Source organism: Vespula vulgaris, chromosome 23 (genome assembly GCF_905475345.1).
Source record: "Vespula vulgaris chromosome 23, iyVesVulg1.1, whole genome shotgun sequence".
Lineage (NCBI taxonomy): Eukaryota > Metazoa > Arthropoda > Insecta > Hymenoptera > Vespidae > Vespula > Vespula vulgaris.
In genome coordinates, this window is record NC_066608.1 from 1870672 (window position 1) to 1888352 (window position 17681).

Here is a 17681-nt window from a genome sequence, read left to right on the forward strand (position 1 = left end):
AGCGACGAAAGCGCCAAGAACGTTTACCGTACCTTCAACGACTTTACGAAGAAGCGCCTTGAGAAAAGTCAACTACACTCCCAGTGACTACAGTCACTACCACGTAGTCGTTCTTAAGTTAATCGATTCTATGAATAAATTCAATATTTATCAATCGTTGAATGTTAAAAAAGCGTTATGGATAGTTCCTTGTCGTTACCAGTTCGTTAAGTTAAATTTGTTGAGGCGTACAAACGGAAATACAATATTTCAAAGGAAATTTCTTCCGAAAAAGATTTTTCGTCGTTTCTTCAACGATATAGAGAGAAAAAAAAAATGAAAAAAAGAAAAGAAAAAAATATCGTTTCTTAATATTTCACTATAAAATGTATAAGAACGTATCTATATATGTGTGTGTGTGTGTATGTGTATAAATCGAAAAGAGAAAAAAGACAGAGAGAGAGAAAGAGAGAGAGAGAAAGAAAAAGGAATTCAACAAACGGCGATGTGGAAAGAGTATTCCATCAACTCGACAGCTTTTGGACATTACGCGAAGAGCTTAATATTTCTACATAGGAATCGGGGCATATAAAAAAGAATCAACCAACCGAGACCATCGACCTTTCGTTCTGTCCACGAATGTTTAGTAAACATACTCAAAGAATATGTGATTCGTGTGTATATATATATATATGTGTGTGTGTGTGTGTGTGTATATATGTATGTACGTATGTACGTGTCAAAGGAAAATACGTAACAACAGAATGAAATCGATTAGTTAATTAAGTGAGTTCAAATCAAACAAATTAACGACAAGTGGTAAAATTGTTTTTCGAATTATTTTAATGACCGCAATTAAAGTCGTTTCAATCCCGCACAAGAGTTGAAGAAATCAAATATTACTCAGGATATTGCAAGTAATAGAAACGAAAATTTATATTTTCTCGAATCAAGCGATTTAATTAGTACGCTTAAATTACCTGACATCGTACAACGTATTTTCGCTAGAATCCTCAGAATTAAATCGGCTCACGGTATTACGATTTAAATACCTGTTAAGAATACTACGAAGGAACGAATCGAGAGAACGACAGTTAGAGCGAGACCTAGAACGATAATAAGAAAGAAAGAGAGAGAGAGAGAGAGAGAGAGAGAGAGAGAGAGAGAAAAAAATTTAAGTTAAATGCAAAGGACCGAGTACCCCGAAGCGAGCGATGAATTTTGGTGGAAAATTTCAAGCTATAAACCGCGAGGAATCTCAAAGTCGTCGTCTCGAAGGATATTTATGCACGACTGCCTTCTCAGATTGACTCTCCGACCTCGACGAAATTTTACGAGAGAATTAAACGATCCAAAAGGTGCAAGCTTTGCTCTGAAACGATCGATAGAATCGATTTTAGGGAAAGGTTGCATTAATTTCACGTCCCAAGAGTGAAAGCATCGGGGCACGTTGCATTTCCGAATGAAACGTAGCGCGAAGTTAAATTTAAAAGCTCCATAGCACTGACATTGGTTGACGTGATTGCACTTACACATATGTCCTCCATTCGTCGCTGTTTGTTACCGACTGCCTCCTTTCCCTTCTTTTTTTTTCTCGTTTCGTTTTTCTCTTTTTCTCTTTGGTATTTATTTATTTATTTATTCCCTTTTTTAAAAATTTTTATTATTCCTTTTTTTCCGCCTTTCTTGCGCACGAATCATGGTTTTACAAAACGAAATAAAAGGTTACGCTCTCTTCTTGCTTCCTTTTTATTTCATAACTTGCCCCTTTCATTCCGCTACAAAATATTTGTTTGTTTCAAATGCGCCTGCAGTCAAAATAAAATCTCTTCGTTCTATTCTCTTTCTCTCCCTTCTGCTTTTCCTCCTCCTTCTCCTCTTCGCCGTCCCCTTCCATCGTGCCCCTGTCGTGTTCATATTGAGATTTTAGAATGAATATTAAAAATACTTTCATACCTTTAAAGGCGGACCATTTAATATAATCGTGAATATAACTCTTTGATCCAAGACACAACGAGTTATATCCGCAAAGCGGATAACGAAATGAATGTTTCTCGAGAGTTTCTCAAAACAAATGTATATCTCTCTTGGCTAATATCTCGATCGTTATGATGATAATCTATATATATATATATATATGTAAGATATTATTCCGCTTAAATTTTTATTTTTCATCGTGTACTTAACCGTATATCAGAAACGTTATTACATTCTTTATTACAATCGCTAGTTCGGTCGACTGTGTTGTGAAATAAATTCATTGCATTACCTTCTTCAAATGTATATTATAACAACGTTCTAACAAATGTACATATAGATCTACTGTAACATTTCATCGAGATGCACGTCGTATAGCGACATTCTTATCCGTCAAGAGATAATGTATGTTATCTTTTTAAAGAAAATTCTACGAGAGACACGAGAAATAGAGAGAACGCTTTTACAAAAGAAGATCCAAGCACGCGTATACTTAGATAGAGAGGCTCTGTGTCACTGTCGAACAACACACATGAAAAAGAGCATTTGTGTATATACATGGATGCATAGCTCGATCGAGTATTTGTATGCATATATATATATACACACGTATGAACGTTAAAATATTTACACGTATATATACTCGGATACGAATAAACCTGTTATTCGGATCTCCTGTGTACCTGTTGAATTTGAAATAACGATTCGTTTCTCTACTGTACTAGACGTATTTTAAGTATAGATAAAAGTATTATTTATACGATATACTTGTTATATGTCACGAACACGATACGAAATGTATATCTTATTAAATTAATCCTTCTACGTGCGTATAGTGATTTGATATAATACGACGATTTAATTTTGTATGTAAAGAAAAAGAAAAAAAATTGTGAAGCAGTATCAAAGATTTTTCTTCGAAATATCCAATTGGTAAAAGAAATAAAAATTCATTCATTAACATAAAAGTTACTGATCTATTTTTACCCTTTTTGTCAATTTGACGAGCATTTGAGCAAAAAGAAAAAACAAAAATCGCTTAACTCTTCATTATTATTTTTACTCGATTTCATTTTGAGATAACGAATAAACGAAAACACCATACGATTAATGTTACTGTAATAATTACGATTTCGCTATGATTCCAAAATAACATAAACAAGAAGAAAAAATATCATTTTATACTTGATAATTCTATTGTCGGAAGAGTTAATTTAATCGAAAAAAAAACAAGAAACAATATGTATGTGCATCTAAAAAAAATAATTAAATAAATAATGGGATGTTTTATTTGAAGAAGATTAAATGAAATATATAAGAGAACGAATGGATTGGAAATGCATCAAATCGCGGTATCGTAAAATCGTTTGTGCTAAGAAAAGAGGTCGCGTGAATGTCTTAGCTGGATAGAAAACACGCATTACGGATTTACGCTTCTATGGATAATCCTAGTCACTCGTATCGCGATCGTTATTTACGAAAGCCTTCCGGCTAGGCGTCGCCGATCGATTTCCGTTTCGAAGAAGCACAAAGCCGAGCTGCCAGGCCGGAGGGCACGCGCTAGAAACTTTGCCTTTGAGCGAACATTTAGAGCCGAATAAAAATCGTGTATTTACGAGTACGTAGTAGAAAGAGAAAGAAAGAAAGACAGAAAAACGAAAGGAAAGAGAGAGAGAGAGAGAGAGAGAGAAAGAGAGAATACACAACACGCGAAAATACAGCAACAAATCGTGGAAAAGCGGAAACACCCCTTAGATGTTCCAATTCTAACCGTGAAATGTGGCAAACAATTGCGATCGTAATTAGAAAGCAGCAGTTTTGGTTTTTTTTCCCGTAACTAACCGACAAAAAAGCTTTGATTTTTTTGTAATAGTAATCATTACCAATGTAGTTCACGTTAATGACCAACACTTTGATATGTTTCTATACAATTCTTATTTATTTTACTCGCATTCTTTTTCTTTTTTGTTTTTCTTTTTGTTTGAAGAGCAGGAGTCTGATCGCAAAAAAAAAAAAAAATTACGTACGAATCTTCATTAAACGAGATCATACTTTTAATACTAATTTTCAATCATATTCATTTAAAATCGTTCGTATAGTAAAATATTTAAAGATAAGTATGTATTTTTAGATTTCGATATGAAACTTAAATCTCTCTCTCTCTCTCTCTTTCTCTTTCTACAATAGTTTCAAAAGTAACAATCCATTACAATTATCTTTATATCAGCAACATAAAGAATTCCCTATAGTCGTGCCTAAAAAATGAAACGAAATGGCATAGACACCATTGCAGACGATAAAACCAAAAGTAAACGTTTGCCATAGGCTACGTTTTTTCTTAAACACATTTTTCGGCTGGTACCACTCGTACACGTTCGTAGAGTATTTCGTTGCATTGTGAACATAGATGCATCCATTAAACCATTTTCACGGTGAACTTCAACGGTGCTACGTGCTCGTTATCCATTAAAGTTAATGTTAACCTACGGTTTAGGTTCCTTTCGGGCGTGTATTTCTCTTTATAAGAATAGCGACGTAGAAACTAAAACGGTCGAGTCAATAACCCGGTACAGTTTGCTTTTTTGTAAAAAAAGCTTTTCGTAACGCGCGAGAAATAAAAAGAAATATATATATATACAAGATATTCTGAAGACATGAATACCTGACTGTGAAAATATTCCTATCGACATTCCTTTCATCATTTTTATCTTTTCTAATTTCTAGTCAATAAGGTCAGTTATTCTTTTACTATATAATATATGAGAAATAAGTATCTTTCTGTCTTTTTTTCTTTCTCTTTTTCTTTCTCTCTTCTTCCATTGGGAATATATAATACGAATGGAAAAAGAATAGAAAAATAGGATAAGAAAAATATAGGTGAAACAGATAGGAAGCCGTGCAAAGGTGGTTTTCACCTATCATCTTTCTCCTTCCAAAGTTTTTTTCTCTCTTTCTCTCTTTCTCTTTCATTTTTCTTCCTCGATTCGAGGTACACATATACACATTCACATATACACATATAAAAGGTACATTGCATTGTACGTTTGTACCTCAAAGATCTATCCATTCTCTTGGAGCGAACGGTGTCAGGCCGGTGTCCCTCGTGCACGAAGATATTTCTTCTTATCGACAAATCGTGATAGCCAACGTTAGAAAATATTCCATTGTTATGGAATATGACTGTGATCCATTGGGATAAAACGAGATTTACGAAGACTTACGAGGAGAGAGAAAGAAGCTTTTGACAATTTGTGATAGCGAAGAAAGTAAGGATCACGAAAAAGAGGAAAAAAAAAGAAAAAGTAGAATCACAAAAAGGGAAAGAACAAAATAAATAAATAAATAAATAAATAAATAAAAAGTATTCTATATAAAAAAAAACTAATTGCGAAGCTTATTTTCCTTTCTTTTTTTTTCTATCCATTATCATACATAGAACTTTGTATAAACATCGAAAATCGATTATTATATTGAAGCTTACTTGCGACACGATTATCGTTGCAATATCGACGTTCTGATACATACATATATATATACATAGACACACACACATATATATATGCACATATATACATACATACATATATATATATATATATATATATATATATATATATTCATTGTCTCGATTTATTTAACAAGGATAATCCATTCTGATAGTAGATGTACTCTTCCGGAGAGTGAGAGAGTAGGAATTAATTGTTCCGTAAAAGAGGAGAGATAATGCGATCGAATCTCTGCTTAGAAAGAAGTGGGAGGGGGTTGGTGGAGGGGAGGAACATTCACTGGAATAATTCCCCTCTTGTGTTCTCGTAAATCGGATCGCCGGAATGCCAACGGATGTTTCGAACGGACAGATATCGTTCCGATCGCGAATTCTCCTTTCAATTTTCCGATCCATCGATCGATAACCGTATTATCTTCTACGATGGATCGATACTAACTGACATTAAATCTTACTTCTCATAGACGTCGACCGTCTACATTGTACCTACTTTGTACCTTCAACGATCGTCTCAAGTTTCTTTTCTACCTAAAGAACGTTCGATTCTCGTCGAAGTAATACCTTCGAAACGTTTCTACGTCAATGTGGGAACAAAAGCGATGCTATTAAGAAAAAGATTCTACGCGTTCGTTATGCGGGATTTATAGATTTTTACGAGGAGAGAGAGAGAGAGAGAGAGAGAGAGAGAGAGGATTGATGTCAAGAACTGAAAATTTTTTTACTCGATTAAGCAACTCGATTCGTTGTAAGGATATTTCTCTATCGTATTGTTTAATATATGTATAATAAAATCAAATATAAAAATGTTAAAAGTTGTTTAATATCTTTGTCATAGCCTGTCATTCTTTTTCTCTCCCTCTCTCTCTCTCTCTTTTTCTTAGAGGATTTTATATGCTTCCATCTCTACGCAGCAACCCACCTACTACATCCGTGTATACGTAAAATACACAGGTATTATATAGCAAGGCGGCAGTTTCGCTCCGCACTTTTGTTTGCGTTACTGCATTATTCATGAGTGTACTTATAAGCCACTATTGCATCTCGTTGCATCACACACCCGCCCGCCCGGTTCGCATCTTGAGCTAGCAAAAAGAAACGGGGCTGAAGGAGGGCGTTGTCTGTACAACGAGTAAATGGAAAATCGACCCTCTTTCTTCCTCTTTTCATTTTTTTTTCTTTTTTTTTTTAAATCTCCCTCAGTTTTTTCTCTTACGATTATCGAATTAATAGTTTGATGTATAAAGAGAAAAGAAATAAATGATAAATCAATTGTAATAAAGTGTAAAAAGAAAATAACTACTAAAATCTGTATCGAAAGTTATTAAAAAATAACATAACACCTAGTAACCCTCTAACAATTTTGTAGATATTTATTTAGATTATCACTTGCTATGACGTTATCATAAAATGCTTTATACGTAACAAAATGAAATTAGCTTCGGATGATATTTAGATGATAGCTTTTAAGGTTTAATTAAATAAAGTGTCACGTTAGAGTTAATGAAAGAGTTCTATATAAAAATAATATTATCACTCCTCGTGACCGTAGGGTGTAAAACTTTAAAAATAATTATTATAAAAATACAGTTTTATTTAAAATTAATTGTACGCCGAACGACGACAAACTTTTCAGTAGTTCTAACTAATCCTAATAATCTAATAATCCTAAATCTACCATGCGAAAGAATAATTTTTAAAGAATACACTCTTCTTGAACATTAAAATTATTTGTCGAGCGAGTAGAACTTGTCAACGAACTTAACCAATTCTAAATTATAATAATCTTGAAAATTTAACAATTCCAAATCTCTCTCTCTCTCTATCATCTAAAAAAAAAAATAATATAAAAAAATACACTACTATTTAAAATTAATTATGCGTCGAGCCAATAGAATATCTCTCTGAATTTAGCTAAAGTTTCGAAATTCTAATAATCCGAGAATCGTAAAAATTTATCAAGCGTAAAAAAATATCGAATGAAACTTAAAACGCACACACAAACACACACTTACAAGTAAGACTTTGATCGTAGATTTTTCGTTTGTTCCTGTTGTTAGTTCGTTCTCACGGTATAAACTTTATACACACTACAGTAACGTTATCGGTTAAGCTCAAAGTCGGCTTTACTTCGTTGTCGTCGTCGTCGAGTGTGGCAGACTACTTTTGAAACCACTAAAACCGCTCGACTCCACCGTTTGCGTGTAACGTCGCGACTAGGTGCCCTGTAACGAGGCTCGTTTGCGTTCCTCCTCATCGTCCTCTTTCACCTTCTCCTCCTCTTCTCGTCTCGTGCCTGTTATCCTCATTAATTAACGTTGTGCGACGCTGATTGATAACTAACCAACGTTCTCCTCTTCTCTTTCACGGAATTCCCATCGACGACGAGCTCGCCAAAATTTGTTTTTTTTTTTACCCCCTCTCGTGAGTTAAAGTACGTCGTGTAATTTCGTCAAAATAACATAATACAAATGTTATTCAGCGGTCATTTCGTGGTTCGATTTGTTTCCCTTTGTTTATAAAAACGATTCGTGAACTTGACTATGAAAATAAATAATTTCGATCGTTTATATTTAACAAAGGTTGTTTTTTTTTTTAACGATACGCCTAATAAGAACGCCACGATACTAAATGGACTTCGTTCGAAAGTATTCGCTTGGTGAAATCGCTTTTGAGAATGAGTAGAAGTAAGAATCGATTGAGTGTTCTAAGGATACTGATTAAAAACTATAGTTTTTTGAGTCCTGAAAAATTTCCTGAACAATATTCGATTTAAGTATTAACTTTCCCTTTTCCGTTGAGATACACAGCTTTTCAATGGTAAGTAACAAAAGAAATGTCCTTGATATCAATATCTTTGACCAATTGTTCTTTAATAATCGTTATCAGATTGTTTTATATTATCAATATAGATCCGATATATCAACGATATCAAATATAATTCGTGAAATCCGTAACGCCGTACGAAAAGAGTTTAAACGTTTAATAAAGTAATAATTATTCCAACAAAAAACTTACCAATCTCGTTTTCTTTCTCTCTCCTTTCTCTTCCTCCTTCAGAATAAAAAATAAACTTAACAATCAAATTTCACCATGCCTTTGTTTCTCCCATTGGTTGTTGCACACGATCCCATACAGCACGTTTTTTTCTTACTTCGTACAAGTAGATGAGATCCTTGGTGTCTGCCATGTCGATTGACTTCATTCTTGAATAATCAATAAAATACAACAATAAAACTCTCACATTTCCGGATTCAATTTTGATGAAGAATTGATAAATACAAGTTCAACCACGATCGCGATCATTCCGATGTAAAAGATTTATAAAATGAATCCTTAAAATCTCTAAAACGAGTAAAGACGAGAAACTTTTACGCGTAAATTATATATTGAGAACCTATTAGATCGACGGCCAATGTTATACTGAGGATGTTTCGTCTTTGAGGACGATACAAGTTAAACAAAAAGAACGAGCACCTTTTGTCCTTTACCAAATCGAATATAAACAAAGCCGAGAATCGAACTCATGTTTATTCTTTTCTAATATGTATATACATATATACACACATACCTAGTACGTTCTACTATTAATATACACATTCGTCCTTCTTAAGAGTACGTAACCTTCTTATTATCTAACATTGTTATTTTTATTATTGTCGCTCTATCTATGAAAAACGTTTTATTATAGCATTTTACAATGAAAACTTATCGTTCAAGTTTATTCCTGACGGTGTAATTACGTTACCCTATAACGAGTAAGGCAATGTTTACGTCGTTCCACATCGAGTAACAGCTGCATTGTGTGTGTGTGTGTGTGTGTGAAACGAGAATGTGTACATACATAAGTCTTCTATGCTGTAACCATAACGATACATATATACATACGTACATATGTACATATCTATGTACATACGTGCATACGTAGATATGTAGATGTGGTTTTACATGAACCTTCTCTCTCTCTCTCTCTCTCTTTATGTATATATATGTACAACATTACGATACATCGTTAAAAACTCTCTCAGCTGACGATAATTGATCTTTCGCATCGTCTACGCAGTTATTAAGCTTCTTTAAATAACGAAAAGGTTAATGAACGATTAAAGAAAATATGATTAACGATATAGATACGGTATATGTACCATCGAAAAGCTTTGGCTTACATGAACAATCTTAAACTATAATGGAATATAATACATGACTGAATTATTCGTATAATTTATAACCATTTAAAAAATACAATCATCTCTCGCGATGCAAATATCTGTTTAGTCGTCTTTAAAGATAAGTACCATTTAATTCTCATCGTACATTAAATATCAATCTATAGATATTTATACGGATGTATCAACCGATTGTTCGTATGAATATTTCTACGAAAAATGGATCTTTTGGAAAGAATTCGGCTAAAATCCGATGTTTTGCAGTCGTACCCGTTCATCGACTCGTTCTTTTCAAATGTTTCCATTTTCCCATAAATATCAGAACATCGGTAGGTTGGAACGAGACGAAGGGAATAAAGTAAAACAGATGCAGGATAAAACCAGAAACTGGGAACGGCCGTAATCCTCTTGTTAACCGATACACCGGGTAGAAGTGACAAGTGCTAGCGCACAAATACCCTTTCAGGGTGTACTATACTCTGTAGGTACGAGCTATGAGTTCAGAACGTTAGAGTTCGCCGTTGGCGTTACAACTAAACGCGTATCCACCGCCATCGGGACGAAATTTACAGGACTGTAGAGATTTGGTCCAACTCTCGAATCTCTACGATGGAAATACTTTGCTTCGTGAACGTGCAACTCGGTTCATCTTCTCTTTCTCTCTCTCTCTCTCTCTCTCTCTCTCTCTCTCTCTCTCTCTCTCACTATCTCTCTTACTATCTCTCTCTCTATCCCTCTTTCTCTCTTTTTCTCATTCTCTCTCTGTCTGTTTCACATTCTCTTATACTTTAACATCCAACCACGTTTGCAAAGATATTACTGTTCGTATAGTACTGTTCTAACTTTAGCTTATTGTCAAAGTTACGTAAGAAGAGAACGTTCGTCAGGACTTTGTTCACTGTCGTAGGAAGAAAACGGACCATTCGTTGACTAAAAGTAACTTTAACTTAATTGAAACCAGAAGCTCGAACGGACGTCCTGATAACCATTCTTAGATATCCTCTTCGTACCTTTTCAAAGAATAATTTCGTCTCCGTTCGAAATATTTCCTTCTCTTTATAGAATTAATCCTTCCATCAAGTATACATATTTTATTTTCAAGAAACGTGATATACCTGTCGTTATAAATTTAGAAACATCGATATCATACACTCATACATACTTATATATGTATATATGATTTATTTTCTTTTTCTTTTTTATTTAATATTTCTTTTTTATTTAATTAACAATCAATTGATTTTCGAAGGATGATCGTCATACCAGAAAAGCAAATTTTTTAAGAATTATCGATGAACGTTTAAATTCAATTTAATTCAATATTAATTCAATTATTCCTTTGATTATTAGCCTTTGATTGCATGTAACTAATAAAAGCTTATACTACTATGCAATTATTAAACTATTATAGAATTAACTGTTAAATCGTTAATTCAATTAATCCTTAATCGAATGTCAAGTCTTTTTTTTTGCTTACGAAAACAATAATGAAATTATAAAAGATTTAATTAGATGGATCAAATCACATTAACATGATGAAATACCATAATACGCGAAATCTAGGTAGAAAGCTTGCGGTTTTCGTTGGTTGTGACGGTGATGTATCAATCGTGAAAGTGCAAGCAAGAGATTTCACACAGTATTCTACACGTAGACGAAACTGTCCAACAAGGCCACGAGCAAACGGCCAAGCTTTCGGTGAAATCGCAAGCCGAGAACGATGCTGAGCTCGACGACAAGCTCGCTGACGTAGGATTGATATTAGAATCGCAAACCCAGCGAAAGGAAGGAGAGGAAAGGAAACTTACGTTCCAAAATTTTCTATACGACTTTGCTTCAACCGTGACGCGAATCTTTTTCTTTTTTTTTTTTTCCTTTTTTCTTTCTTTCTGTTTTTTTTTTCTTTGCTCGTAATATCGTCGTATTTCGACATTTTTATGTTCAAGATTTTTACTTAAGTATAAAAAAAGGACAAAAAAAAAAGAAAATATTAAGGTTAAGTGAGATATCGTGTCGAAGATTTTTTCTCTATTTTTATATTCTCAAGTTATATGTGTGTGTTTATATATATACATATATATATATATATATATATATATATATATATATATATAGAATAGATTTTTATTAATCAGAAAGGTTCGATTTACGAGTCTAGTTCATGTCATATCAATCCGAATAAAATTTTTTATAAAAATTAATAAGAGATAAGTGCAAGAGACGGGGTCTTACAGTTCGAGGAAAAATTTGTTGAAACGCATTGGAATTCTCAAGTATTCTATAAAGATACGAGAGGGGACAGACCTCAATGGACGAGTATAAAAGATGCGATGAAATTGCGTTTTCTTTATTCGACGATTACAAAAAGATAAATGACATTTCTCGTATATCTATTTCTTCCAAACTAATTCACGAATCATTCGGAATAATGAATGAGAAATTTTACGCAGAGAATTCAACGATAAAAGCTTTGTTATCTAGTCTTATGAGAAAGAGGAGGAGGGAGGAGAAACAAAAAGAAAAGAAAATAAATAAAAAGTCAAACAGGAATTTTAATAAATTTTACAAACTGCATACACAACGGGGAAAGTACGCCCGTAATTTTTCATCCTCGCGATGTTGGCTAACGTTATACGAAAGCGGATATATGTATGTTATGTATGTACTTATGTATACCTATAGGTATATTTTTTCTTTTTGTTTTCTTTTTTTTTTTTTACTTTCTATCTAACACACTATACTGTTTCTATGCCTTGCCCGGTATCTGTTTATCTCTTTCTTTCTTTCTGTCTGAGTTTTTTAGCGTTTCTCTCTTCCTAATAAAATTACGTTGCCAGGAAGGTTCACAGTTTCGTAACATGTAACATTTACGAGGGGATACGTAAACCGTACTTCGTCGCTTCCACTGAGCAAAAGAACAAAAAAAAAAGAAAGAAAGAAGAAGATAGAAGGAGTAAACTATAGAATTGGTTAACAGTAACCAAAGAAGAAGAAAAGGAAAGAGATTGAATTTGGAAGGGAAAAAAAAGAAATTATATTTATTGCATTCATCCTGTAATAAAAGGATTTCATTCTGTAATATTATCTGTAATATTATTCTGTAATACTAGTTATCTTGCAGTTGATTTTCTTTTTTCTTGTCTTCTGTTTTAGGTTTTGTTTTTCCTTTCTTTTTTTTCCCCCTTTTTTTTCTACCAAGATACACCTATAGCATTTGCTAAACTCGCTTAACGAATTACAAACTTCAAATAATTGAAACTTTTTAAACTTAAATAATGCCAATTCTCCGTTTACTTTTAGTCGAGGTTTTTCTACGAGGGTCAAAAATTTTTTTTTTAAAGAAAAGAAGTAGAAAGAGGAAGAAGAGGGAAAAAGGACAAAGAAAGGGCAAGAAGGAAACGAAAAAATGAAATCGACAAGTTTCAAGTAACTTTATGAGTTCGTGTTACCGAAAGAAATAGAATAAAGAGCCATTATTCCTGGCGAAAGTAGACATCGATTTCTAAGATGCCACTTTGATTTAAGCGATACGACTCGAGTGGTAGCTTTTACTCCTTCTCTCTTTCGTTCGTTACGTCAATGGAAGAACTAAGTACGATATCGTAGACGTACTTTTATTTGATCACGAGTCTGTATTATTCGTAATAACTTTTCGATCCTTGAAAATTGAATAGTAACTACAATTAATTCGATTAAATCGAGTAAAAGAGAATACTTGTTAAAAAAAAAAAAAAAAAAAAAAAAAAATTCGATAAAAAATAATAGACGTTTGTACACACACATACATAATTGGATCTTGTAATTACGTGTAATATATATGCATAATAAAACGTTGGAAATTTTAATAAGAAGACATCTTAACAAAGCTACCATTTTATTTTTATTCGTAAATGCTTGAAAACGTTTTTGAAAAGTTGTTTCTATTAAATTTCACGATGTCCACTTCGGAGTATTTGAGAGGCTTTTTCCTAAAAGCTTTTCCAATCTTAGTAGAAACGGTAAGAAGAAATGTAATTCCTTCTTATAATGACTACGCCAGCTTGGGACTTCGAGATGACTCTCTCTCTCTCTTTCTCTCTCTCTCTTTCTCTCAGTGAGAATTGAAAAGTTCTCTTTTAAATTATGTCGAATAAATTTCTGATATTCTAACGAAATCGATGAATTAAAAAAAAACAATCAAAGAAAAGAAAAAGATACAGAAATAATAAATGTATAGTTTCCCTTAGCGAAGGAATAAAAAAAAAAGAAAGAAAGAAAGAAAGAAAGAAGAAAAGAAAAAGAAAAACAAGGGAAAAAAAACATTGGAACGAAGAAAAATTACTTTTGTTCGAATTGAGAAAAAGAACTAACTATAATACGCCATGTACTTGATGCAGAACAGTGTTTCCCAACTTGATATATACTACATATGGATTGCAATCTGATATACACGAAGTATAATAAAAAATTTCATTCATACTTACGTATATTAAAAAATATAGAATATTATAAAGAAAAAAAAAAGAGAACAAATAACAAAATAATATCAAAATATTATAAAATCTATATACATTAATATTCAATAAAAAATCTCTAATATTCCTGTTTTCGTTTTATTCGAATTATCGATTTATCTACATATAATACTTTTTCAAAACTTGATCGATTATTAATAGCTGAAGATAACGAGGCATTACAATTGTTCATAGGGATTGCGATAGAGCAAGATTGAAAAGAAAAAAAGAAGGAGGTTGAGAAACACTAGCGTAGAAGTCTCGAAAGCCGGAGGATCGAAAGTATCCTTTCTCTAGGATTACGAGAGCTAAGATCACGTTTACTCGTGTTCGTTGCACCTAATCGTTCCTTGTTCTCGGATCAACGCTTACAAGATAACACGAATGAATGTTATATAAACGATCCTCGATGTCGCGAATGACGAAATTATATACCGTACGAAATATGAGAAAGCGTTATAAAACCTATCGGTACGGATCTATTATACTAACGCGTTACGAACACAAGATTTCTTCGTTAAAAGAGAGAGAGAGAGAGAGAGAGAGGGAAATGGAGAAAGAATGTTCCTATAAGAGAGACAACGCAAGAAGAATCGATTCGGTTTCACCAATGAGAACTTCCTTTCTCGATTCCTCTCGAAGCATCTCGTGCATAAAGAATTCGCAGCATCCTTCTTCGTTTTTTGTCAGCATCTTCTTGTGAAATTTCGATCTTTCTACGTACTCTAATTTCCTCCGTCAAATTTAATCCAAAGAATTTTTTTTTTTTTTTTTTTTTTTTTTTTCTTTCAAAGGTTGATCAATCAAAAATGTTTGGACTTGATGGTTGAAAGAAAGAAAGTCGAATTAAGAAAAAAAAAAAGAAAAGAAAAAAAGAAGAAAAAAAAAACGAAGAAGAGACAGATAAGGAAGAAGAAGGAGAAAAAGAAGAAGAAGAAGAAGTAGAAGCAAAAGTAGAAGTAGAAGTAGAAGAATGGAATTACGATGTAAACGAGGAAACGAAATTGCGGAGTAAAGCGCTAATTGCTTTCTCTTTCGAAGTGAAAAGGACGAGACTAGAGGTGGACGTTCGAGCGTTGTAAGTGACCCTTCGTTTGCATTTTTAAATTTTACCTTCGTCGACGTGGAAGCCCCATAGAATCGAATTAGCCGTGAGAAATAGAAGGCTGCATTGTTTTTGCAAACGTCTCGTTAACTCGGCGATGTGTGCGAAATAAATTAGAAGCTGAATCGAAGGCAAATGAACAGTCGTGTGCGACAAGATTTTTCTTTCTTTTTCTCTCTCTTTCTCTTTTTTTAATTTTCTTTTTTTTTATTTAATTATGTCTTCTTTGCTCTTTTTTCCATTCCTCTTTTCTTTCTTTCAGTTGGAATCATCATCGTCATCATCGTTATCATCATCATTATCATCGTCGTCGTCGTCGTCGTCGTCGTCGTCGTCGTCGTTGTCATTGTCAACATCGTCGAACTTTACGAATGATGGTTCTATCTATTAAACTTGATAAACTTGACATACTTTACTCGTAATATACCATGATCATTAGCGTGTAAATTGGAATTGCGATGTCGGGAGAACTTGCTTGGTCGAGCTTTACAGCTCGTATAAACGGTTGCTAGCTGAACGAATAGGAACGAAACGAGCTTCGATACATATCTGTCGTTCGGTACTTCGTGAGATACTCGTGTATCTCCCGTCGCGATAATCGATCGCTCGTATATCCGTGCGAAAGTCCGAACGGAACACATCCCGCGGGCTTATTGTTGGAAGCCGTTCGAATTCGCTTGAATATTTCACTGCTCTCTTGTGCTATACCTTTTTGTAGGATACCCCGAAACGTGACTTCGTATATGTTTTAAGTGTTATCATCGCAAAAAAACAAACGGAGAATATATATATATATATATATATATATATATATATATATAATATATGGACAGACAAAGACCTGAGAAATGTTAATATTTATCCGAAAAATACGACACTGTGTATCTTGGAAACATTTTTTTCTATTTCATTCATGACGATCGTTTCACCTCTATCTATAATATATTCTCTCTTTTTCTTTTACGTATATAACTAAATTATAATCAAAATGAATATATGATTTATATATATATATATCCATATGATACAAATGGTAAATATATTATATAAATAACGTCATAAAACATAAGTTACGGATACTTCACTGTTCGTACATGAACGTGAAACTCATTCCTCGTTTATGTTCTGCTTGTCGAATATAAAAAAGTGACTACATGAGGAAGTATCATCCTCTTCCTTTTTTTCCTTCGAGATAAGTAACTATGAAATATCTATAAGATTTTATTCATTTTATTGGAAAATCGAAGAGGACAGTATTCTCTTTTTCTCCTTCTTTTTTCCTTTTCCTTCTTTCTTCCTATTTTTCTCTTTCTATTTATCTTTTCTTTCCTTTTTTCCTTTCTTTATATCTTTATTTCTTTAACGTTCTGAAAACCAGAAGCAATAGCATTTTATAAGGTGAATGACTATGGCCGATATTACTTGCCATCTCGATTCCAACCACCACCGATGGAATAAATAAGACAGAAGAATTCTAATATTCCATTGTGCTACGTACAACGTCAGCAGAAATTGGCGTGACGCAGCCTCCTATGCGAGGTAATCGATCGAGGTTTCTCCGCGTTCATCGAAGATACCAGTGGCAATATATCGAGATGGGGTTTATTGTCGAAGGCATTCTCGCGCAATTCGCATGAATATTTCAGTGGTAATATTTAACCGAACCATCGAAGTTATGCATACATAAATAGACATATGATCGTGGTCTTAGCTCTCGTTGTTCTAAGATAATCAACGATTTTCGCCTTTCGACTATCGATTTCCTCGATATGTAATATATTCTATAAATTCATATTATTTGAAAATAAAACTATTTCACGATTATTATTCTCTTTCATTTCAATCCTGATATTTATTTTATACAGTATCAGTCGAAATGTTCCTGAATGAATGGAAAATTGAATATATATATTTCTCGGTCGATATATGATTTATAAAAAGAGTGTAAAAAAAAGAAATATGTATATATAAATATACGACGTTAATGAAGTTAAGAAGCGAAAGATATTACATTTCTTCACGTCATTGCATTATGTAAGTTAGCAAGGGTGTAGGTATTAGGAAGCGTTAAGAGGCAGCTTTCAACGGCATTCTCCAAGAGATCTTGCCTTTTAGTTTAACGGTACTTACTACAGTTTCGTTACTATATACGTAAATTATACGTACTCGTGAAGAGGCAGAACGTACTCAAGATTTTACGAGCGCCGCTTCTACGATTCCTTCTAGCACGCGTCATATAAAGGCAAACTATAATACCAGTATATTTTACGAGTAGTCATGCAAAACATAACGGATTGACAATCTAACGCATAAAAATTTTGTATCTTTTATTAAAATATTTATAATACGACGAATGAATATACATAAGTTGGTATATTAAAAAATTTTTCATTAGAAAACAAGCATAAAAATCTCATTGAATTGAATTATCATATTGAATCAATAGAAAGGAAAGTAGA